The 25,837-nt window shown below is 37.6% G+C and overlaps 1 protein-coding gene across 1 annotated transcript in view; it reads left to right on the top strand.

Annotated features, from left to right (window-relative positions):
• Positions 1-331: 331 nt before the first annotated feature.
• Positions 332-25,837, top strand: part of LOC139719384 (uncharacterized) — a 139,355-nt gene continuing 113,849 nt past the window's right edge. Inside the window, exon 1 of the mRNA XM_071630802.1 lies at positions 332-482. The gene's annotated coding sequence lies outside the window, so the exon portion shown is untranslated. The remainder of the gene's footprint in view (positions 483-25,837) is intronic.

Here is a 25,837-nt window from a genome sequence, read left to right as displayed (position 1 = left end):
CGCTAAGTTTTCTACCTTTCTTTCTCTCGCCGTCTACTATATATAGTATGATTGTAAAATACGAGTATTTACAAATGCTGCTGGCTTCGTATTCACGCTTTGAATAAAGGTGGAGGGAATGAAAAGAGCTAACGGGGGTGGATTGGATTGCCAGTGTCGTCAGCGTGTAGACGGAAGTTAAGTACGTTGGTGGTGTGCAATGCAGTGACGAGTCAGGCGTCAACTGGTGGTAGTTCCGTTTCGTTCAGCATGCATGCATGCTATCGATATGCGATGCGCGTGTGTAATAAACTTGTGAATTGAAAACTACGCTTTATACGCAACACGTAGCTGTGCTTGTGTTAACCCGATCCTATGAGGATAGGAAAAGCAGTCAACGCAATTTTTGAGTTTTCCGCCTTGGACGATCTTGACTCGCCAGAATAACACGATTTCTGTGGTCGGAATTTGGAATGCAAACAGATGGAAACATGACAGCATAGGTAAGTTTTATCTTTGGCAGAACTCAACGGTGTTTTATATTGGCTTTCCGAGCAGACGAGATAAGTAGACGGCCAGGCCAAACGTTATGCCAACCGCTTTGGCACAACTTGTATGCTGCTCTCTGCTACGCTACGGGAGCTAGAACACCTGTAGTGCTGTAGGAAGCACTGCACTGTGTGCGTCCCAAATGTGTCTGTCATGTATTTCACTCGGATTTTACTTCTCATATGACAACTATAAACAACTACGAACCAGCTCTGCATGTCGTAAAGGACGTGTTTCAAATCGTTCAGTTAGAGTTAGTTGAAATGAGACGAGAAAGCATGATTATGACGAAAAAACCGAAAAGCCTGCAGTGCAAACCAGTTCACTTTTTTTTTTTTTTTTTTTCCGGTGAAGCAGGTTTCGGTAATAGGCTAAATAAGGCCGGCAGCGTGAAACCAGTTTCACTTCCTTGACCTTGGACCTTGGCAGTATCCCGTCTAAATATTCTGTTTTGATAGACTTATCCCATTCAATTAAAGATGTCAGTGTAATTTACAAACAACATGACAATGATTTAACACTGATCACAAACTCAAATTGTAATAGAAACACTACATAAAAATACAAATTTCAGATGCAGTCAAGAGTGAATTCGTGTCTAGTCTTTCCTGTCTGCTTCTATGAGACTAATGTAATGTCTTGCAGATAATATCCTGCATTGCCTGTAACGTCGTTTGGATAGACACACGTTTTGGTAAAATCTAAGTCCAATGTTAGAATTTAAAGTTGACATTGTAAACGCTGTCCCTCAAATGTGAATGGTTAGGCCTACTTTAGTTTGTGAAAAGCTGCCTTTGTGAAGTGGTTTAATACTACGACCAGCAGAGCACTGTTCATCGTGGCTGAGCATGTTGGCATTTAGTACTAGTACAGTGTATATTACTAGTATTTTGTACGTTGGTTATTTTGATATGATTGAGCTTTGAAAATTAATTCATTTTTTATATCAATACGTAAAGATGTACTGTAGTTATGGGTAAACTCGGCCTAGCGGGTAAAGTCGGCCCCCAGCGCGCGCAGTACAACTACTTGTACTGCGCGCGCTGGTGGCCGACTTTACCCGCTAGGCCGAGTTTACCCATAACTACGGTAGGTTGATTGTTCAACTTGTGACAGGTAAAATTTGGTTCCTCCAATAATCCTTTACTGTCCGAATTGCTGAATTTTCTTGATACAATCAAGTCTATTACAATGTATACCGCTATGATATCTCTACACATCAGTTGCGTGAAATGAGCGATTTGGAACTTAGTATGCCCATGCACTAGTCGATCATCACCTGTACACTTAAGCATTGAAGACATTTCAACCCCAGGTGCACTGTTGTGAATGGGACCATGGGAACAGTTTGGATATGTGCAGGTTTAATGTCAGGTAAAGTTCTAAACTAGATATATATTCAACATTTATCCAGTTTAAATGCCAGCCTATTGCTGGTGACATAGGGCATTTGTAGAGGTGCCTGAATTCATGTGTTTTTCTTAGTTTGGTTATGTGCAGGTTTAAAGGGAACGTAAACCCAAAGAGCAATGTGGATTGAGTGAAAGCAGCAACATTAGTAGCACACATCAGTGAAAGTTTGAAGAAAATCGGACAATCGATGCAAAAGTTATGAATTTTTAAAGTTTTGGTGTTGGAACCGCTGGATATGGAGACTACTATAGGTTATGACGTATGAGTGGACAACAATATAAAGAAAATATGAAAAAAATTCCACAAAAATTAATTTTTCATGAAAATTACAAATTCCATCAACTTGATACTGACATATGTTAAGGGTAGCAATTATTCCCCCTGCTTTCTGAAAGCGGTTAGTCAAGTGCTCTTTCATAATGCTAGAAAAGTGAATTTTTGTTGAATTTTTAAAATATTTTCTTTGTATTGTTGTCCACTCATACGTCATAACCTCTAGTACCGGTAGTCTCCTCATCCAGCGGTTCCAACACCAAAACTTTAAAAATTCATAACTTTTGCATCGATTGTTTGATTTTCCTAAAACTTTCACTGATGTGTTCTACTAATGTTGCTGCTTTCACTCAATCCACATTGCTCTTTAGTTCTAAACATCTATACAGTCTAAATGCCAGCCTATTGCTGGTGACATAGGGCATTTTTAGAGGTGCCTGAATTCATGTGTTTTTCTCAGGGTATGCAGATAGTGTGATATTAGGGAGTTTTCGATTGGGTGAACGAGAGGGTTGTGACTCCGAGCGCAAGTGTAAGTCAAGGCGGCACGTCTGTACGTTGACCCGCTGCTAAAACACATTTCGATTTTGGGCGTCACGTCGCGTGGCGTGTGCAGGAGGCAACCTGTGCCTTGGGTGCATTTATATGCGGAATTTGTGACTTGTTTCTGTACTTGTAATATCTATTTTGTCTTTGACTAGATGCCGAATAAGTATCCTGGGATGGATTTTGTGGATTTTAAAACATGATGCACGGTAAGGCTACTGTAAAGGTAAACGCACTGCACTAGGCTAAGCACCGAGATGTGATTGCGTACAGCATTACTTATAAATGCAAGTGTGGGACTACGGTATGCAGTTGCAAAGTGCGAAACAGTGAAAGCGGGCAAATAAATTAGGTAACAGAGGCTGCAGTTTGTATGTCAGCGCAGCTGCTGTGACGTATCAAGATCATAAGCTTTCATGTAATTAGAATATCTATCAATATTCTCTCGAAAGAAAAAGGAAAACAGGTGAACTGAGCACAGATTTCCCGAGAGTCATTGTGCTCTTTCGCATGATTTTCGTCTATTGCGAGAGGAGTGTGACGCATAGATAAGGTGGGTTGAGCGCGGCGCAACCGATTTGGGTGGACGGTGATAACCGGGGTGAACGCGTTTGAAAATTGTGCGATGAGCCGGGGGTCGACACTGACGCATGCGCAGTATGTAAAAACTATGTCATAACAGGGTGACGCCTGGCTCAATGTGCAAATCGAAAAGTCCTTATTCATTCAGGGTGCTCCCATGGTAGAGATAGTGGAGTGCCTCATTGTTAGCATGGTGGACAATGGTGCAGAGGATAGTTAGACAGAAAATCTGTTTGTTCGGAGGAGGTTTTTTTTCAATCATTTTTTTACTTTTACGGCTCTCCTCCATATAATGTGAAGCCAGATGCAGTCTCTGTGGAACATATCCCGATGACAAGATACAGACCGATCTTTGGGTCAAAACTAAAGTTAACCCATGTAAGATGGAAATGAAGTCGTTCAATCCCCTCAACTCGTCAGAAATAAAAACAGTTGAAAACACTGCATCCTCAAGAATCAAAGGGGAACCAGAGGGTCAAACCCAAATTGGAAATTAGCTTATATTGAACACAAAAATACATGCATTAGGTCACTACAAATTTGAACAGAATCAAGACAGTTTTTTAAAGAAAGGTGTGTAACTGCTACACAAGTGTATGTGTATGTAAGTAAAATGTGTAGCATTTGCATAGATGACAAGTCAGATTTGTTTCAATGGCTACATGTAGATACAATGCTTTTTGCGTCTTGTGCTGAGAATTTTAACTTTGTGATTACATTTGATTTTTCTAATGGAAGTAAACTTTCTAACTCTTGTCAGTGCAGTTGTCTGATCATCTTAGGTCTTAACATAACTTTTCTTCAAGGTATTCTATCAGAGTTGTGAAAAAAAATTGCAGAGAAAACTGGAATTATGGGCTGTGCATGCAAGTGATCCATGTTGTACGCTGGTAATCATGTAGAAATGGATAGGCCTACTCACCACTTCAGTGGGCAATTTTTGATGAAATCCAGCATGGCTTTTGGAAATAGCAACATTATACATATTTGACTGTGACATACACACATACGCGAAAATAACTGATAGTCAAAAACAGAAGAAAGAAGGACTCTTCCCTGAAAATACAATTTGTAAGTCACTCATGTATGGTATAGATTTGCTTATAATTGATTATTTCACAAAAGTACACGTACTTCACCCTCAATTTTAACATTTACTCGCTAAATCAGCCTGTTATGTACTTAAATGCCATGATCATTTGTTATGGCAGTTTACAGTAAATTAAGTTTTGTATCTAATGTGTTTCCCAACCTCATGTCAGTCCACTGACCCTTATTATGATGAATTAACAACTAATTTGTCAGTTTAAATCCATTCGATCTCTTCTCCCAGGCCATATTCTATTCTTATCATATCTTTCTCAATCTTTTCTCCTCTTTCTTTCAAGCTTGAAAGTTTTTCTTTCATGGGCAGCAATTAATAAGAGGGGGGAAAGAAGGGGGAGGGAGAAATCTATTGATTGAATAATTTGTGGTTGCTGTTGAAAGAGAGTCTAATTCAAAGTCATAAAAAACACCCTTGTAATGTAAGGTTAAGTTCCAGCATGTAAGCAAATTTTTCCTGTGTTGAAAAGTCTGGACTGTTTGTTGTATGTCTGACACACATAAAATTGAGCAGGTATAATGTAGAGCATCAGAACTTTGAGGATAGAAGTAATTTATATACTACGTGTATGTCACAGCAAAAAAGAAAAAAAGAGGGACATTGTAATCAGTTTACTCCTGTCATTAGTGTCTTATTCCATCAGTAAATATGTTTATATTTTAAATATGATAACTCATCAGTTACTAAACATGCTGATAAAGTTTATGAGATGAGAAGATAGAAAGAGGAGTTGCTTTGTTAATGATTTGCGAAAACAAAAAGGCAAATCTTTTAGTGTACATTATGTCCTACCACTGTGAAAAACAAATAAAAGAACCCCCCCCCCAACTTTGTGTGATATCTACCATTGTTCCTTTAGACAAAAATATTGGGAATACTATAGAATAACTTGATTAACCATTTCCAGCTAATGATTTAAGAATTCCAGTGTGAATGCTCCCTATAGAATTCTGTTACAACATGAAATTTTCTGCACACATAATTGGACAGGAACAAAAAAGCAGTAACTATGTAAATGAGCTAATTTGCTGACATTGTACATGCTGTAAGGGCATCACACTTCACATGCCACAAGAATGTCATCAGGAGTTTACGCATACAATCCTGTACCTGTACAATTGTACTGTAAAAGTGGATATTATTGCGCGACTAATTTTCATGCTCGGCCGGTAAGAAGAGTTTCGCATGTTTTTAATTCCGTGGAATCAAGACATCAACTACTGGAACATACGGCAAGCAAAAATATTCATGTGCTTTTATTTTTGCGCTAGTTTCTGGTTGTGCGAAATATGCAAAAATTTCATCACTGCGAAAATGTCCACTTTTACAGTAGTTTACTTCATTTACTCTGCTCATTTTAATCAGACTGTGATTTTTGCTCAAATAGTTTATACATGCCTTTTATGATAGTGGGTTTACAGTAGATAGTGGGCCATGCGCAAGAAACTTTTCTAAAACAAACATTGTCTTTCGAAGATTACTGGAGATAGCACAATGAGAATGTGATATTAGCATGGAATGGAAGTTCCTTTGAGTGATTGTAGCAAACCATTGAAGTTATTCACATGCATCAAGGATATAATGTCAAAGCAGAACTAAAACTAGCACTAAAATAGCACAAAAATAAAAGCACACAAATATTTTTGATGGTTATATGTACCACTACTTATGTCTCCATTCCACATAATTAAAAACATGCAAAATTGATGTTAACCAGCCAAGCGTGAAAAATTACTCATGAGAAAATATCCACTTTTACAGTACAATTTTATATTGCTCATACAATTACACTACTGTAGTATAGAAGTAGCAGCACTAGATCATTCTGTTCACATTCATTGTCTAATTGTGGCAAATACCTTTTGCTACAGACAGGAGGCACACAAATACCGCTTATCACTTATCAGGGAATGTATTCAGACTTGTCAAGGTGCTAGTTCTCATTAACGGCATAATGGCTACTGCCAGATACTGTATTTACTTTCTGCAGATAAAACTCACCTTGAAAATGTTTACTCTCTTTTACTGAGCAGATAAAAAGTAAATGGAGAAGGGGGAGGGGGGGGGACTGTAGGTTCAATGGTTTGGTATCCTGTACATCCAGGAGGGCTTGTCTCATTGCACAGAAAAATGAAATTAGCTGAATCAACATGCTTGTCCCATTTGTACAAGTTTGTAAAGGATTACATTGTGTATGTCATTTCCCTCTGTCCACAAATCATTTGTGTAGAAATAATATTGACTCAAAGTGTGGTCTCACTGAGTTGAGACTCCTGCGCAATTGGAGACTACTTTGTTACTCAATGTTAGGCTAGTTGTTGAATTTCATTGACGAAAACAGACCCCCCCCCCCTGAAAAAGTATCATCTAGCACTTGTGATTGAAATCATTGTAAAGTTTTGCCATTCATGAAAACAGAACCCCCCCCCCCCCCAGAAAAAAAAAAGAGATACAATGTATACTAGTGCTAGTTATTATTATTGTAAAGTTTTGGCAACTATGACAACAAGAAATACCGTAAAGCAAGATATTTTCACGGAATGACATTTCTGTGAATTGGAACTGATGGCTTTTTTCGTGGCATGAAGTTTTCGCAAATTGCCACTGGCATTCTATGCCCATTGTGTAGACAAGAACTTTCATGTGCATTTTACTATCGCAAATCATGGCTCTCGAGATATTCACAAAATTAAAATGCATGTGAACATTTCTTGTTTTGCAGTACCCCATAACATTGGATTGTCTTGTCATTAAGAATATCAAACCAATATGAAATGTCTGAGTGATATTAGTGTGGTTGTACCAATCCTTTATTGAGGAATAATTGATTTACTGGTAGTGCTGGAGCAATATGCAGGGTAAAGGACATTTATTCAATAATCCTGTGAATGCAGTTACAAGCTGTATAAGCTTAAAAAAGACATTTGTTAGAAAATTTGTGATGTTCAATTTATACGTACTTAAGAGCAGAATCATTGTACAATTGGTTTATAGCATGATAATGATATCAACAATGCTGCTTTCAGTAACCTTTCCTTTTCTTTTCTTTTTTAATGCATGTGTAGTTTTGTTGTTAAAGACCTGTCTCTCTTCAATCTTAATAGAAAGAAAATTTCACTATTTGAACTTCAGATGACTTTATCAGTTGAATTTAAATGCTATTATGTTGTAGCAGTGATGTTTGCTTTGCACTTCTATGACACACATATAAATGTCTTTTTTTTTGTTTGAGTGCTGGTGTGAATGATATGTGTGTATTGTTATGATTAGAAATTGTAAATGATACCAAACTTTACTCACGATTGAAATGCAAACAGCAGGTCAAAATGTGAGCTGTTAGAGCACAATTTGTTTACCCAGTTATACTCTTCTGAAAAGGAGATGTTTACGATGGTATTTGCAGTGTACATTGTGCCAGCATTTCTCCAATGATACAGTGACTTATTCAAAAATTCAAAGTAGGATGTGTCTGAACTTGAACATAGGAAGCGCATGCGTACAAAATACCCACAACTTGATTGAGTTGTAAATGTGGGGTTATCTGTCAAAGAGCAAATATGTACATCACACTTTGATTCATTACAGGATGCAGATTTGATGGAGGAGCATCACCAAACTGATTCTGACATAAAGTTGTTCTTGAGTACACAACATAGTTCTTGAGCATTAGCTTGAATGTGGAAACACTGTTTTAGGTGATTTTCAAATGAAAAGTCACAATCTTATGATGCTTCATTTTTAATTAATGCAGTCAAATTACAGTTAAAGTTTGATTATTTTTAAAATTTGGCAAAATAACTGATTTTGTTTCTGATGCTTCTTACGAGTAATGTTAATGATTTTCTAAAGTAAAGTTAAGAGTGATATCAAACAAACTGTATGTAACAAATGGTAATTAGCATGTGTCTTAGCAGGAACTGCAATGTTAATGAATGTTGAAATCAAGCAAAGTAATTTTTTCCTATTATGTGGTATATGGCATGTGGCGCAGTGACCGATAGATAGGGAAATACTGTACCCCATATAAAGTTGCAAATTAGGACATTAAGGCAATTTTATGAGTGGTTGAATATGTGATCGAGAAGTACTGTGATAGAATGAAAAGTAAAGCGGTGTCCCTTTTCAGGACAAAATCAATTGTATCTGTGAATTCCCACCATGGAGACAATGTACAGGGCCTTTGTGTTATGGTGTTTATTGGGTTTTTTTTTGTGGGGGGGGGGGGGGGGTGATTGATTCAGCAAATTTATATCATTCAGCTTGTGATATCTGTAAAATTAAAACACTGCAGAATATACCACACGCTGGTATATAGTGTGGGTGACAATGATGGCCAGTCAATCAATACTCTGGTACAGGCCAGTCAAGAAAACATGCTAAAAACACACAAGCAAAAGAAAAGTGCTTTGTATTTTCTCATATAATTACATTGTATGTGGTAAAATCTCAGCTGATTGGTATGGTTCATTGTAAGTGGAAGAAACTGAAACTACTCTTCTCATCCTTGTTTACGTGGTGCGCACCATGAGAGATATAATATTGCATCAAGTTTTGATACAGTATCTGAGTTCATGACATATTGAATTTCTACGATACAAATCATAATGTACATTAGTAATATCTTTTGACACAGCATGAGTAAAAATTATCTTTGAATGTAGCCTAGTGTAAAGCTATTTGAAGAGCTTTGTAACATTGTGTAAATCTATTCTCAGTCGGGGAGATGTCTCAACATCTGATCAGTCCCCGTAACTTGTACCTCAACGGACAAAAAAAAACGGTTTGTGCTCTCACCAAAAAGGCGACTCCATCAGGGCAAACGTCTGATATTTCTCCAAACAAGGTGACAACTCATTTGCTCGGAAGTCACTGGGACTTCCCTGAAACATCTTCTCAGTTGTAGAGACGTCTCCACAACATCTCTACATCAGTGCTGGTCAGTCTCCGTGGGTCTTAGCATGGTAGTGGGCTGCAGAAACATCTCGGAGACGTATCCGAGACCAGCCAGAGACTGGAAAAAGTGTGAAAAAAAAATGAACATGTTCAATAATACCCCACAACTCCTTGGAGCTGTGGCTAGTCTCAAGATGTCTTGGTGATATTGTAGAGATTTGAGTTGCCACCAAGTTGCCATGCATACCCCCGTTTTATATACTGTGGGCAAAATTTAGAGCATCCTTGAGAAAGTTCAAAAGCCTGCTCGAAAACGCGTCTTTTTGTCTGTTTACTGCTTGGACCGCTCACCCCAAAAATGGCCCCTGACCGGCTCCATTTTCATGGTAACAAACTTTCTTTCTGATAAATGGCACAGGCTTTAGAATTCCTACATAACTGCAAACGTTATAGAGTGTGAAAGTGTGTAAGTTGTGCACTGTTTATCAGCGGTTGTCAGTCATGATGGCTGGTTTGATATGTTTGTTGCTGATTACCTTCATTGATTATTTTCCAGATCGGCAAAAAAGCTGCTTCTTGAAACCCATAAGCCGAAATTTACAAAGATGGTTTAAATGTAAACCATGGTTTGTGCAAATTTCTTCTGCATAAAAGTACGTATTGACAGTTTGTGTACACCAACAGACGTCAAGTAACAAACATGGATTGATATGCGCATGTCAAAGATACGCCCATTTCACGCATATTTTAGACCATGATCTACATTTGTACCATGGTCTCAGTTTAAATCACCTTCGTGAATTCAAGCCACAGTGTTTATGCTGCGGTTGATGCCCTTTGAGACTGCTATAGGAGGCTCTGAAACCACCCCCTCTAGGTGGTTTCAGGATCTGATCGGATCTCCTATTCTGAATTCTGTCTGTTTATACGGAGCTGAAAGGCTGCTTGAGGCTCCTTGAGGCTCCTTGAGGAGGCCTCAGAACCTGATTTTGCTTCTAAAGTATACCTTTGGTAAATGGGATACTAATTTCCAGGCCAATGAGATACCCACTTAAGTCTTAGCAAAATATCGCTGTGTAGCAGTACAGTTTACCCGAGAATTTAGTGGCTACTTTAATAGCTGATTCTGAACTAAATACAGTTGATAGTAGCTTCATTTTGCTGAAACAGGCAGTAATTCTTGACCTAGTCCATGTTTAGAGCTGAAAAATTACCATGAGTGCCAGTAATGGAAATGCTAAGCATGTCTTTCTTCCATATTTCTGTGTCTTCTATTGTTTCTATTTCTGCTTTTAACTACCACTACTACTTTTATTTGCACCACCTTCTACTGATCCTACAACAATAATTCTCCTTCTCAGTTGTGTTTCCTTCTTTTCCTCTTTCTTCTATTTCTTTCATTCCATCTTCATTGTATCATTCAATTTTAGTCATTCTTGCCAATTAAATGGTTCAAGGCATGCCTGAAATTATGCATTAATGCTTGAACACCCCTAACATCAGAAATGACCAGGCAGTCATTTGCTGAAATTTCTGGAGGAAGGGATATTATTTGATTGCACCTGTTGCACTTTGAACTTTAAAATGCCATTGGAGGTGGTCATTCAGTGTGATCATACAGTGTACATATTTACGGTATGTTCAATTGTATGCTTACACAGGTCTTGTCCAGAGATACAGCTCATCTTCAGTGCAGCTGTTGATATCTGCCACACCCACATCCTTATGCATGCATAATCATTTTGGTCGTAAACACTTCTTATAAATGTCACCTTACACTATTAAATGATATGAATGTAGATTATAATGCAGTAGTAAATTGTGCCATGGACATTACATGCAGAACAGAACTAAATTTAACCCAATCACATGCAGGACTTTAGAAAAACATTCATTTTAAGATAGAGATGAACAAGATATTTGACAGTGTGTAATGGACCTTCTGCTCAAGATGTTATAGACAGAAGTAACCTGAATTTCAACCAACCCTGTGTGGTACAATATATCATTTTCAATGTAGAGATATTTAGTGTTTGTCATGATTCTGTTGTAGAAGATAGCTAAAGTAGAAATAAACTAAATTTAACCAGCAGTGTATGATAAAGAATATAGCTTTTGTTTTTAATTTGAAAAAAAAAAGGTTTTGCCAAGCATGATGATTTTTAAGGAATCCTCAAGCAACTGTTGGAATGACAGAGGAAACATTCTCCATTGTAAGTTGTTAAGAATGCCTTTTTTTCTATTTTATACACAAATATATGTATGTGCAACCTATGTACAGTCTGTTCAGTGGAGGTAAGAATGTATGGGAATGTGGGATGTATTGCTGGCAACTTAGTCTGGATGATGAAGTATTAGAAGATACAACGATGTATGTGTACATGTACAGATATGTGTGTGCACTTGAGATTAGATTCGTATTAATTACTGGGTATGTCAAATATGACTTAAAGGTCAATGATACATATAAGGCTATAATTCTTTTCCAACGTGAAATAATCACAAGGTGGTCCGATTAAAACAAATAATAATATTAATAATTGAAAAAATATACAGTTTGTCGATTCATCACTACCAGCACAGCGCAGGAACCAATAGAACATTAAATGTTGATTTAAGGTAAAACTCTATATTTATATATGGCAAACAACAACATCCCTTTAAATGCTTTGATATTTCATAAAGATTTATACAACACCTACAAAGAATGTAGCTATCCGATCAGTTGATTGCCCATCACATTACGTTCAGACAAAAGTACCATTGCACACTGTGGCTGTAAGCCATGCAATTTTGTTTGAGAACAAAAATAGATAACTCATGTGTTCCATTATACGGCTCTGATGTCACAACATTTGCCATGTGCACTCAACAATTATGTACTGTATACGCCAATATTTTCGCGTACAGATATTTTCGCGAATCATGGTATCAGTGGCATTTTCGCGTGTTGTTAAATTCGCGATTGATACTAGTCGGGTCTGCTGCCGCGCCAAGCCCGAGAAACACGTTCAAACACTTGCCAACGTACATTGTACTTGTGAAACGTTTTTCCATTTGCATGCGAATTGTGACTTCCCAAACATGACAATAGAAAAGACACAGTAGAAGATTTATAAAATGAAATCATAATTACGGGAACTTACAGTGAGACAATCACATACGGCATTCACAAGTACCTACCATGTTGCAACAAATAGATGTAGACTACAAAGTTTCAGAGCTGCGCTAGCACTAGCGAAAGTTTTACATGCATCCCTAGGCCTCACGCACCCAACCACATCGAGCCGGTGTTCGTTCGCGTAGGGTAACGCAGCATGGAGATTGCACATTATTTTTAATGCATGTTTATCATCGTACTGCACCGTAGCGTACTATGTAGTATATGATGCCAGCAGTTGCACTACTCAGTACTAGTGTTTGTACGTACTGGCCGGTGTGCTGTGACAGCCGCGCGCGCTGGTGGTCCGGCCAGCGCTTGTAATCAATTTGTACATAAGGTATGACGGGGTAATATTTTCGCGTGTCTTTAATTTCGCGATCAGCCCAAAGCTCGCGAAATTGGCGAAAATAAAACCCTCGCGAAAATAACGGCGTATACAGTACTTTTGTCACTCATTCTGTTTTGTAAGCAACTTCAACCGATCGGTTTCACGTACATACATACGTATGTAGTAAATATATGTAGAGTGAAATTTGCATCGTGATTGGTTGGAGTGCATCACGTGATTGTGCAAAAACTTTGGTATAGTGAACGGCCGTGCCACTGTACCGAATGCTTACAGTGCGCCTTTGCTTTATGTACGCAGAGATTTGTGCATCGAGGGATGCAGTAGGACAAGGCCAAGCATTTCAACGTGTGCATGCGTATAGAGCGCTTGACGCAGAATGTAGCAGTTTAATACGCGAATCTGCTCTGTGCATGTAATAAGCATACACCGCTGTACATAAACCAGGTTGCGATTAACTCTGCATGCAAGAAATCAGTACAGTGAGTGTAATGTTAGATTAAGGGCCTAGACCTACGGAAAATGCAGATCGAGGGGGACCTACAGTATTTACCATACAATTAGGGCACGTTCTACTGATGCATCAATACAAAATTGGCCGCGCATTTGGCCACGCTCTGGAGGTGGTCTCGGCTGCGGCCGAGCAGCGGCCGAGCCCGGCCTTTTCTCAGTGTAAACGCTAACTGGGCCAAATGCGTGGCCAATTTTAGTCTGGCTTCCAAACCCTCTGCATGTACTATTTCGATATTCAGGATATTAACCCCCTCAACGTCTAAAAATAGTATAATTTAAGGTGGTTTTGTCCTGCAAAGGATTTTTTCCTTCGGCAAAGGCCTTTGCCTGAACGGCGACTTCGTCGCCACGGAATTCAGTTGGCAAAGGGTCTGAAAACCAGACAATACCAAATTTCGTTTGTTTACAAGCAGTGCGCCACTACAACAAAATATTGAAAGGTTTGATCAAAAGCGCGGCCGAGCCCGGCAGTGTAAACGGACAAAATTGCAGGGCTCGGCCTCGCAATTGAGGTTGGGCTCGGCCGCGGCTCGGCCGCGGCTCGGCCCAGCCCCGCACTGTAAACGGGGTCCAAGAGAATGGCTGGTCATGCAATGAGACATGAATCCATTGTCTCCCTATTTTTAAGTGGTGGTATCAAACATGGGATCAAAAGGAATTAAGAGTGTTAATGTTATGACTCCATCTTTTGAACCTCCTTGTACACGCGTAATGTAAAGTATTGCAATTAAATAGTGAATATATCCATAGTGATGCTGCAATATTGTCCAGTACATGTATGTAGTATCAGCATACAGAAAATAAATTATGTTTATACACAGTGGATAGTGTCTTAACACGGAAATCAGTGTACCAACATGTACCTTTATTCTGCAATGCAAGGAGAAAAAACTGCAGATCCCATCCACTCATATCTTGTCCCTCTGAATTAATGCATAATGAATGGTCATTCATTCCATGGACCTTTCTCTTTGCTGATAATGGAGTAAGACCCGTAGATATCTGGTGTAGTCGATCAATATCTGGATGATCCTGCAGCAGCTGAAACCATATTAAGTATGTGTGTCTGTGTCTGCATGTGTTTGTGTATTGTATAAGCAGGCATACATTCAGTCAATGATGAATTCTTATCACCTTTACCCCAAAAGGGAGGGGGGGGGGGAGATTATAGCCAAGGAAGTACTGTATACGCTGTTATTTTTGCGTACATATATTTTCGCAAATGAGGTCACAGACATTTTCGACGAGATGTGATTTTCGCAAATTGACACAGAGGCCATCATTAGTGCACTATTACCCTCGCGCATGGTGACATTTTCATGTGTTATTAAATTCGCCGTTTAACTGTGATTCGCGGTATTTGCAAAAATACCAGCTTAAATACAGTATTGTCCAATTTTACCCAAACTTTCACTGGCTCAATGTGTTCTACTAATGTTGCTGCATTCACTCAATCCATATGTATATGAAGGTGGACTTGTCCTTTAATCTCTTTTTAGTTAATGCATATCGCTGAATTGAAAACCTTCTATTCTCTCATGGTCTACTCAAGTTTTGGTTTAAAAGCAAATGCATCTCACGTATACATACAAGTGCATTGTACAAGCATTAATAATGACCCTCTTTTAGGGCTTGTACAAGTGTTACTGTATTTAGCTGTTAGTTTCGCGAATGAGGAGGTCACAAACATTTTCGCAAGATGTTGTTTTTCGCAAGTCGACGCCGACGCTAACGTAAATATGCATTATTGCCCTAGCGCATGGCGACATTTTCGTGTGTTATTAAATTTGCAAAAATTCAACCTTCGTGAAAATAACAGATTACAGTATTTAGTGATGAAAGCCTTGAAAGATAACCTTAGTTTTCAAACAAAAATATCCCCTAATCATTGTGAGCAATAAGAGGTAAACCAGCCATAGCCATGTAAAGTATAATTTGATTTCTGTTATCAAGACAGTTCCTCCCTGTGATTACGTGACACAGATGTGAACCTTCAAGATGTATTGTGCATGATATTTGAATGATAGAGTCTATTTATTAGAGCTTTGAAAGCTTTACGGTTACACACCACCGGCATGATGTTCTTCTCCATTCAGTTCCACTTACAGTGTAGTTTATTCAGATATTGCAATTTTTTTTTTCAACCTTCAAATTGAATATTCTTTATACTGCAAAATGCTGAAGAGGTATAATTTATTACATATTGCAAACTTTACAACTAAAATTGTATTAAACTCTTCAGCATGTTTGTACGTATATTGAACACCATTAGTCCCCCCCCCCCCCATTTAATTCTTCCCCCTATATTCATATGCATGATAACGTCTTGCAATCCTTGAATTGTTGTCAGCACAAGTATTATGAGACAGACAATTATTACCATAAAAGAATTTTTAGTATTGACATCACATTATGATGGCATTCCCCCACTGATGCAGCAACTGAATTTCTAAGAATTTCTGCCCACAGATTGTTTTGTTCATGGTTTTGGCTTTAAATGCAACTAGAAACTGATAATGGAAAAAAGATCATCCCAGGATTGTTATTGAGGACAGTGTTACATGTAGTTGCACATCAAGACCCTGTAAACTGAAAGTGTGTTAACCTCAAAATTCTGCATATGATTTGCATTTATTGAGTTCATGTGCAATATCATACGTCACTTTCAGGGGCATTCACTACATAATTAGGGGTCACCATGGCAACAATGCTCTAGCCATGGGTATAGTGTGTCATAAAAGAATATTAAAGCAACAAATGTAAGGTCCTTCTTCAGTGTTATTTGCATTATTATCATTCGAGACCCTGAGTGTGCCTCATGGAGAGATTCTCATTACATGATTGTAGTGGTATGATTAGAGCAAGAACACATAATTGAAACTGAAAGACAATTTGTATTAAGATCACTGATGAAATAAAATAATGGAAGTCGTATGACAAGGCAGGTGGTAAACATTTTGTATGTGAATCAGTCCTTGTAAGAGACATCTGTATATAATGATATGCAACTACACTGTACATGTACCTCAATTGCTTTTTGCATAGAATATCATTCATATCATTTTCTTTTCATAGAAATGGATAATTTATTTCATTCTTTCACTGAACATCAAAAATAATTGTTGTCACATCTGCAAAATTACAGGGAATTGAGTTCTGCTTCAAATTAAAGAAAAATATTGTGCTTCTACATTTAAACTAACTTGAGAGAAAATTTGGGTGTTATTAGCATTGACGGACTGAACAGTTGGTATGCACTAAGTTACGTGACTTGCAGAAAGCGAAGAAGTGTCTCTGTGGAGAAATTATGTCATTTATCACAGCCAAACCTGCATGTCATATTTTGCATTGTTCACCATCACATTGATAGAACATCCTTCTCATACATAGTTTAATGAGTGAAAGCAATTATAAGTAATCTCCTACTCACCAGCAGTAATGCAAAGAATTTCTTTCCTAATTTGTGCTGCCACGGTAATTTCAGGGATACTTCTACAGCACTTTAGAGTACATTGTAAGAGTGAAATTACAGGAAAGGATTAAATGGATTTGATTACATTGGAAAATGTGGGGGTTTCTTTGTTTTGTTTTGCATATAAAGTATAGCTTATTCAAATTTGTGGTGGGGTAACATGGGCTGACTTTTTTTTTTGTCTGTATAGTTTAAGTTTTTTTGTAACATCCATGTCTGAGTGTGATGTTTGAAATTGTGCTCATAACATACATATTTATGAAAATGTTGATAATTTTTCGAGTATTGTGTGTGAAATAGTGTAAAGAAAAAAAATAACCTATGTAAATTGTTTTTGTTGTTGTCATTTTGACATTTTCCTTTGGTCATAGGTTTCAAGCACTTTAAACTGAATGTTATTCTGATGCTTTAAGCTTTCATGTAAACTGCATGTGTAGGATTACATCATGTTTGAATTTGGGCAGTATCAAAATGCTGAAAAATCTGAAAAAGTGACTGAAAGGGCACATAAATTGTCCAAATTTGGTATGAAAAAAAGTAAAAAAATTTATGAAAAAGAAATGAAAACAATTTTTGTCTTAAATCTGATGTTGGTAATATCTCAATGAGTAAAATCTTAAGTATTAACTATTGAGTAATGCCAGAAAATAACTGGTGCTATTCCTTCAATAAAATGTCACTGGAATCATGCAGTATAATTTTCACAGTTGCACATAATCCAAATGGTTGATGATTACATTGGCCATCAAAATCTTTAATAGTGACAGTGTTCTCTCATGGCTGATTAGACATGCAAGCAGATTGAATGACATCTTCCAACAGAATCGCACAGCTCTTACTGTACAAAATTTGCTTTAAGCAAGCAATCTAAAGCAGCATACTGACTTTCTGTAGTTGTACTGTGACAGGCAAAAAGAGCCATTGCCTCTAGAATTTCTCAAATCAGTCTCTCTGAATACAATGTATATCAGACTGCTTGAATTGTGCTTTGAGCAATACAGATATAGGCGTGTCCACCTTGCACAGTTGTTTGCGTGTGCAGAAAACGAGAGCCATGTCATGCTTAATTTTGTAAAGCTGAAAGAGAGGAAAGTGAGTCAGGTAGGCAAAACACTAAAGATGCCTTTCACTGAAGATGAGAGTTGCTCGTTTCTCTTCCTACATTTGCCATTTCATCTTCCTGACTGTATCCCTTTTTCTGTAGCCTTGATTCCGGACACAAAACATTTTTTTTCTTTAATTCCCATAATGATCAGCAATGATAGAATGTGTGTGTGTGTTTGCATAATTCAGTGGTGGAAATCCCAGTGTTTCCAATGTGGATTATGGGATGAAATCTCTCAACTTGATGTACAATGCGCATGTACACTATAGAAGATTAATCGATTTACATCTCTGCATTTCAATTGATAAATAGGATGATGGCATTTAAGAACAGAAAAGTGCACTGTTAATGTGGAATTTACTCCAAATATAAAGTCAGACCTCGATTGTTCGGCCCTCTCTTATCCTGAGTTCTCTATCATTCAGACTTGTTTGCCACGCCATTAACAGGGGTGGATCCAGGAATTCTGTAAGGGGGGGGGGGGGGCAACTTACATTTCTGGTGCCACTTCCGGGTTTCATTTTATTTTTTATGCCTCCGCCATGAAGCGGTGCGGGAGGCATTATGTTTTTGGAATGTCCGTCCTTCCGTCCGTCCTTCCGTCCATCCTTCCGTCCGTCCGTAATGAATTTTGTGGACAGCATAACTAAAAAAACGTTTCAGGTATCCTAATGAAACTTGGCATGTATATGTATTAGGGAGTGAAGTTGTGCTTACTTTGTATCAGCTTTTGGGTGCACATGCTCCAGGTCAAAGGTCAAAAGGTCAAGGTCAAATGCTTAAAATTTCTCTATTTCCCCCATACATATATCTAAGCAATGCCGGAAGATATTTTCTTGAAAGTTACTGTAGTGTATACATGTACATGTATTACCCAATTAAGATTCTCTGGTGAAAGTTTAGGGTCATGACATCAAAGGTCAAAAGGTCAAGTAAAAATATTAGAATTTCACTTTTTTCTCTGTATCTTGGAAATTGTTCAAGGTATCTTCATGGAACATAGTATATACAACTGTATGCATGTACTGACTGGCAGTGATTATCCAGGGAATTTGGGGTTTATGGGGTCAAAGGTCAAGTGCAACACTTCAAAATTTTACTATTTCCCTCATGCAATGCCAGTGGGATTTTTTTTTTTTGAACTTGGTGTATGCATGTATAACCCAATAGAGTTTCTCTTGGAAGTTTTTTTTGGGAGTTTTGTTTTTGCCAAAAAGGTCAAAGGTCAAACGGTCAAAGATCAAGTGAAAGTGCTGAACTTACTTCTTCCTCCATATCTCAGAAGTGGCTCAAGATTTCTTGAAACTTAGTACATATTTATGCATGTTCTGCCCGACAGTGATTCTCGTATGAATTTTAGAGTCAAACGCCAGATGAAAATGGTAACAATTTACTATTCAATACAGAAATTGCACTTTATCTCCATACCTTGAAAATTACTCAATGCATAAACTTATGAAAGGGTCAAAGTCAAATTAAAGTCCCTAAATCCCCATGACAAATACATGCTCTCCTATTCATCTAATTAAACCTAGGTCAAGGAAGGTGAACATTCAACATAATATTTGTGACTAACATGTCATTTTAATATTTTGCCAATTTTGTGAAAATGTAATCACACATTGTCTGCATGTACTATAGGCCTATTAGGAGAATCATGCATTATGATGGAGGCATACCAGTCGCCATAGCGACATTTCTAGTTTCGTTTTACATCTTTTGTTTTTAACAAAAAATAAAGGGGGGCGTGCACTGTTTGCACCCCCCTCTGGATCCACCACTGATTAAAGGGATGGTCCTGTTCCTGTTTATGTGGCGTATCAGAATGTTATTTGCTAGTATTTGCAGAATACTCGATGAAATTGTGTTGAGGAAGGATAGTATCAACATCCACGATGGTTCGTTTCACATTACAGGGTAAAATAGATGAGAAAATTACGAATTTAGTACATAGTAATTTGCTGCAAGAAGGCAAAATCTTTCAAACATCTATCAGGATGACCGTTACATACAGAGCGCCACCTGCCGTTTCCATTGCAATACGATACTGTCTCTGCGTTTTGCGAGCCAAACTCCAGCCACCTTCCACGCCTTCCATTCCTCCAAGCGACAGGCCCTCCTGACCCCTTGACCGAAACACATCTATTTTTAGGCTTTCCTATCACTCTGCGAGCTCCCCAAGGACTCTCGGCAGAATCTCTCTCCCCTTCTCCCAACTCTCGCCGTACAGACCTACACACACCAGAGAAACACACCCAATACCCAATGATGCCCAGCCACTTGCTTCATTTGGTGTACGGTGGAACACACACCGGTATCGTAACCCCATTGAACGTGTTGGGTCGCCGATACCAGTATCCCTACCTACCTGGTTATGGAAATGATCCGAATGTCTAGTAATGTACAGCTCCATCCATTGAATACTATGTATCCAAGGTTGTGCCATTGGGTACTAAACTTTGTGAGTCCGAAGAAAGTAATTGAATGGTTATGGCACCGACTGTAGATATTTCACGTATGTCTGTACTTGAGCCCACCGGCATCAACGATTTTATCATCTATTCGAACATGAAAGTTTGAAGCTAGACACACGTGTACTAGCTACTACACACACACAGAAAAAAGATCCTAGATGGATTTCGATTGAATTTTTGATGTTCAAACCGCCAGCTCAGAGATATATTTATGACTGTCTTGACACAGGCTTGATCAGCGCATGTGAGGCACTATTGAATAATCGCGACTAGCCACCCTCACAATTCCCAAAAGTAGGAAAAAAACTCGATCGGTAACTTCCGATTTGTGTGTGTGTGTGTGTGTGTGTGTCAAGACATTACAGAAAGTATCCAAACAGATAGACGACGCCAATATTTGAAACGCTACACCTATATTGCAGTTTGCAGCTTCACACACATGAAACGAAAGAAGTTTGCATCAAGATTTCAACCTCCAAATGAGCCAAAATACATTAGTATAAACACTACATTTTTATAGAAATTAATTGTGAAGTTACAGCCCCCCCCCCCCCCAAAAAAAAAAATGCTGGGGTGAAATTCAGGCAATCTATCGTCCGGTCATTTATTATCATTTTTTAATCGAAATTTACCGCATACAGTCACTTCCCGTTACAACTGCCGAAAAAAAGCTAACGAGCAGAGATTTGTTTACGTGAATGATCCATATTACGGGCAGGTATCACGGAGTACTTCCTTGGTATCACAACGTTTTGTACGTGAAGTATTTATAGAATATAATAGAGACAATACTTGGTTTCTTATCATCAAACGATGATAATAGATTTAGTGTTAATTTACTGTTACGGAACTATTGTGGCAAAGTCTGTATTATCAATCACGTCATGAATAATATGACTTACCTGCTTGACAAATGGTTCATTCTGCTTTATTCTGCTTAGCGCGTGTAAACAAAATAAGTAAACACGTACCGAACGCGATGTGATGAATAATTTGAATCAAAAATATTTTAATCAGAATTATTTTAAGTAAGACCCCCTGGCAGTGACTTGATTACATATTTATGCTGTATATACTTCATGGAAACTTCTAGTTAGAATGCGGTTACAGCTCGTTATTCCGAAGGGTCGTTATTCCGAAGGCTCTTTATTCCTAAGATTCGTTATTCCGAAGGTTCATTGTTCCGAATTTCATTTTCGGATTAACCAATCTTCGGAATAACGAACCTTAGGAATAACGCCACAAATTTTCGGATTAACGAACCCTTTTTCATTTTCGGATTAACGAACCTGTAGGTATAGGGAATTTGCGTGTTTCGGATTAACGACCCTTCGGAATAACGAACCTTCGGAATAGCGAACCTTCGGAATAACGAACAGCACCCTTAGAATGCTATATATACTATCAATTGTCGGGTTTTGTCACCGATGGGATCGTATGTTTTGTTCAGTATAATTATAGTGGTCGAGATTTCACTGATTTCACTGTGCATAGCATACAAACTGACTTGCCCATGTTTAGTGGATCGAGCTATAAGAGCTCCACCGGCGATATTGACAGAATGGAGTTATATGGTTCACAATAGGCGTTTTCACATCAGCCCGATAAAAATCCAAGCTCGAGATATTTTTTAATTTCCCAAGTCAGAAAATAGCGCGCTATTTCGAAACATCGGGCTGATGTGAAAGCGCTTATTGAGTCTTACTGAGCGTTATATTGTTATAAACAATGTATACGTTGGAGGCGATGTGATAGAACCATACACAAGTTTCGGTACGGAGGAATCAACAATGTTTTAATCAAATAATTTTTAGTAAGACCCCCTGAAAGACATTTTATTTAGGTTTATTAATTATTCTTTATGGAAATGTCGTGTTACAATTTCAAATCAATGATAGCTTTTGTTACCAATCGTATAATTCGAGGCCGAGATTTTTGTTTACGTGAATGACCCATATTACTGGCAGGTATCGTACGTAGTACCTCCTTGGTATCACAACGTATACGTGAAGTATTTATAGAATATAATAAAGACAACACTTGGTTTCTTATCATCAAACGATGATTATAGATTTTGTGTTAATTTACTGTTACGGAACTATTGTGGCAAAGTCCAAAATCTTCGAGTGATCCCTGCGGTCACTCCAAAATGAGTGAAAATGAACATGTTCACTCGAAATTCACTCCAATTTCACTCTAAATTCACTCTTTTTTGTATTCACTCCTTCGAGAGTGAATATTTTCACTCAATCTTTTTTTTTAGAGAGTTATGTTTGATAATAATGTGAGTTATGCGACATACATTTGTAATTGTCAATTGAAAATCAACGACACTGCAATTACCGGTAGGCCTGTAGGACTTGAGTTTCTGAAATTCAAAGTTTTTTCTTAATCATGTCTTTTCAAAGATGGAAATAAAGAAATTAATACATTGAATTGAATTAGAGAAGGAAAATATATACCATTTATTGGCTGGTTCCTTGATTTTGACTGCCAAATCGGTATGTTTAGCAACCAAGGGTCATCTCTATAGGTATGTTAATATTTCAATCTCACTGCTGCTTCTGAAATGTATGAAATTCATGTCCGAAATCATGCGACAAAATAGTAATAATACACGTTTGCATGAATGAAATCACCTTTTTTTTAATAGCTGTGTCTGATACACCTACAGTCACTTCCCCGTTACAACTGCCGAAAAAAAAAAATAAGAGCGGGGATTTGTTTACGTGAATGATCCATAGATACGGGCAGGTATCGTACGTATATAGTATCACAACGTTTTATACGTGAAGTATTTATGGAATATAATAAAGACAACACTTGGTTTCTTATCATCAAACGATGATCATAGATTTTGTGTTAATTTACCGTTACGGAACTATTGTGGCAAAGTCTGTATTGTCAATCACGTCATGAATGATATGACTTACCTGCTTGACAAATGGTTCATTCTGCTTTATTCTGCTTAGCGCGTGTAAACAAAATAAGTAAACACGTACCGAACGCGATGTGATGAATCATTGAATCAAAAATATTTTACTCAGAATTGTTTTTGGTAAGACCCCCTGGCAGTGACTTGATTACATATCTATGTTATAATTGTATTATACTTCATGGAAACTTCTAGTTAGAATGCTATATATAATATCAATTGTCAGGTTTTTGTCAGCGATGGGATCGTATGTTTTGTTCAGTATAACTATAGTGGCCGAAATTTCACTGATTTCACTGTGCATAGCATGCAAACTGACTTGCCCATGTTTAGTGGATCGAGCTACAATAGAGTTCCGATGTATACCTATAATGCAAGTGAATTCGACAGGATCATGCTGGAACATTCAACTCCCTAGCAGTTATCATGATGTACATCTCTCAAGCACCCCACAGTGAAATTCAACTGCGAAACTCGAAATATATTGACAGAATGGAGTCATGGTTCATATTACACAAATCTTACTGAGCGTTTGTTATAAACAACGTATACATTGGAGGTGATGTGATGATCCATAAAAGTTTCGGTACGGAGAAATCAACAATCAAAAAATTTTAGTAAGACACCCTGAAAGACATTTTATATGATTCTATATTTAGGTTTACATTATTCTATATGGAAATGTCGTGTTACAATTTCAAATCAATGACAGCTTTTTATACCTATATACTCACGTATGAAACAAGGTGTCTTGGCTCATCTGCAGGTTGAAATCTTGGCTGTACATGGAAGGGTGCTGTTCGTTATTCCGAAGGTTCTTTATTCCGAAGGTTCGTTATTCCGAAGGTTCCTTAATGCGAAACACACAAATTCCCTATACCTAGATGTTGGTTAATCTGAAAATGAAAAAGGGTTCGTTAATCCGAACATTTTTGTAGCGTTATTCATAAGGTTCGCTATCGAAGATTTTGTTAATCCGAAAATGAAATTCGGAATAACGAACCTTCGGAATAACGAAACTTCGGACTGAAGAGCCTTCGGAATAACGACCCTTCGGAATAACGAGCTGTAACCGTATGGAAGACGATGCCGTCAAGCAAAAACTCTTGTCAATCTATCTCCACAAGCAAAATCTATAACATGCAGTGACCATCATATCACAAACAGTGTTTGACAGTGTTCATACAGAGATGTGTGTACATGTGTATTTATTGTAAATTTTGAACACCGCTTGTATTCGCGTGTCTTTTCCCATTCTTCAGAATAGAACTGGAAATTTGAGTAATTTCGAGACAGTTTTACGTATATATATATATACATATATATATATGTGTGTGTGTGTGTGTGTGTGTGTGTGTGTGTGTGTGACGGAAGGAAAACTTGCAGTATAGACGTTGCAGTGATGTTCAGTCTTGCCTTTATTCCCCAAGCTTTCGGCTGTTTCACCAGCCTTTTTCAAGGGCTTGATGAGACATAAACATAAAAGCAAAATAGCAACCAATTTGCATGCATTTGAACAGAAATAGAAATAGTAATAACAAGAGGCCAATATATATATATATATATATATATATATATATATATATATATAGAATTGTAATAAGAAAATTGGTTTGCTCGGCATCTTGATGATAATAAGTACAAGAATTAGTAGAAGAAGAACGCCGTAAAAAAAAAAATAAATCATAGATCCTGAAGATCTTAAAAACGGAGCATAGCTCTCAAATACTGAAAGGCAAGGTCACACTCTTGAACTGATGAAGAGTGTGACCTTGCCTTTCAGTATTTGAGAGCTATATGCTCCGCTTTTAAGATCTTCAAGATCTATGATTTATTTTTTTTACGGCGTTCTTCTTCTAATTCTTTTACTTTATATATATATATATATATATATATATATATATATATATATATCTGTATATATAACAAATACTTGTATACATGTACCTATGTAAACCACACCACATATTTTTTTTTTTCAATCACAATTCTGACAGTGCTAAACAATGTATCTTGTTTGATGTGAAAAGGTAAGTAGCATAAGAAACAAGCCTTATAATAAATAATGATAAATCTGTTGATCTTAACATTGGAATATTTAAAAAAAAATGCGTGTATTATGGTAAATAATTTTCACATAGTATAAAAATACGATAGGCCTACAGACTGCAGCAATTCTCTTTAAATTAAATAGCAAGACTCTTTTGGGCTATTTTGGAGGGGAAAACTATAAAGTATCAACATGGAGACAATTCGCAAACCATAATACAGATGAGACATTGGTGTGAACTATAGATACATGTATCATTTTATAGAAATTGTATACATCACATCCAACTCATTTCGGGCATATACAGATACAGTCAAACTCGGATACCTCGAAGTCGTCGGGACTGAAGAAATTGGTTCGAGGTACGCGAATTTCGAGGTACGCGTACGTCGAATTTTCTTCGACTTATCCGATTTTTGTCGATGTTCAACATGGTATC

This window comes from Diadema antillarum, unplaced genomic scaffold (assembly GCF_040938485.1).
Source record: "Diadema antillarum isolate AM-2024a unplaced genomic scaffold, OU_Dant_1.0 scf00000109, whole genome shotgun sequence".
Lineage (NCBI taxonomy): Eukaryota > Metazoa > Echinodermata > Echinoidea > Diadematoida > Diadematidae > Diadema > Diadema antillarum.
Note: the sequence above shows the minus strand (reverse complement) of the source record. Positions and strands in the feature narration are given on the sequence as shown.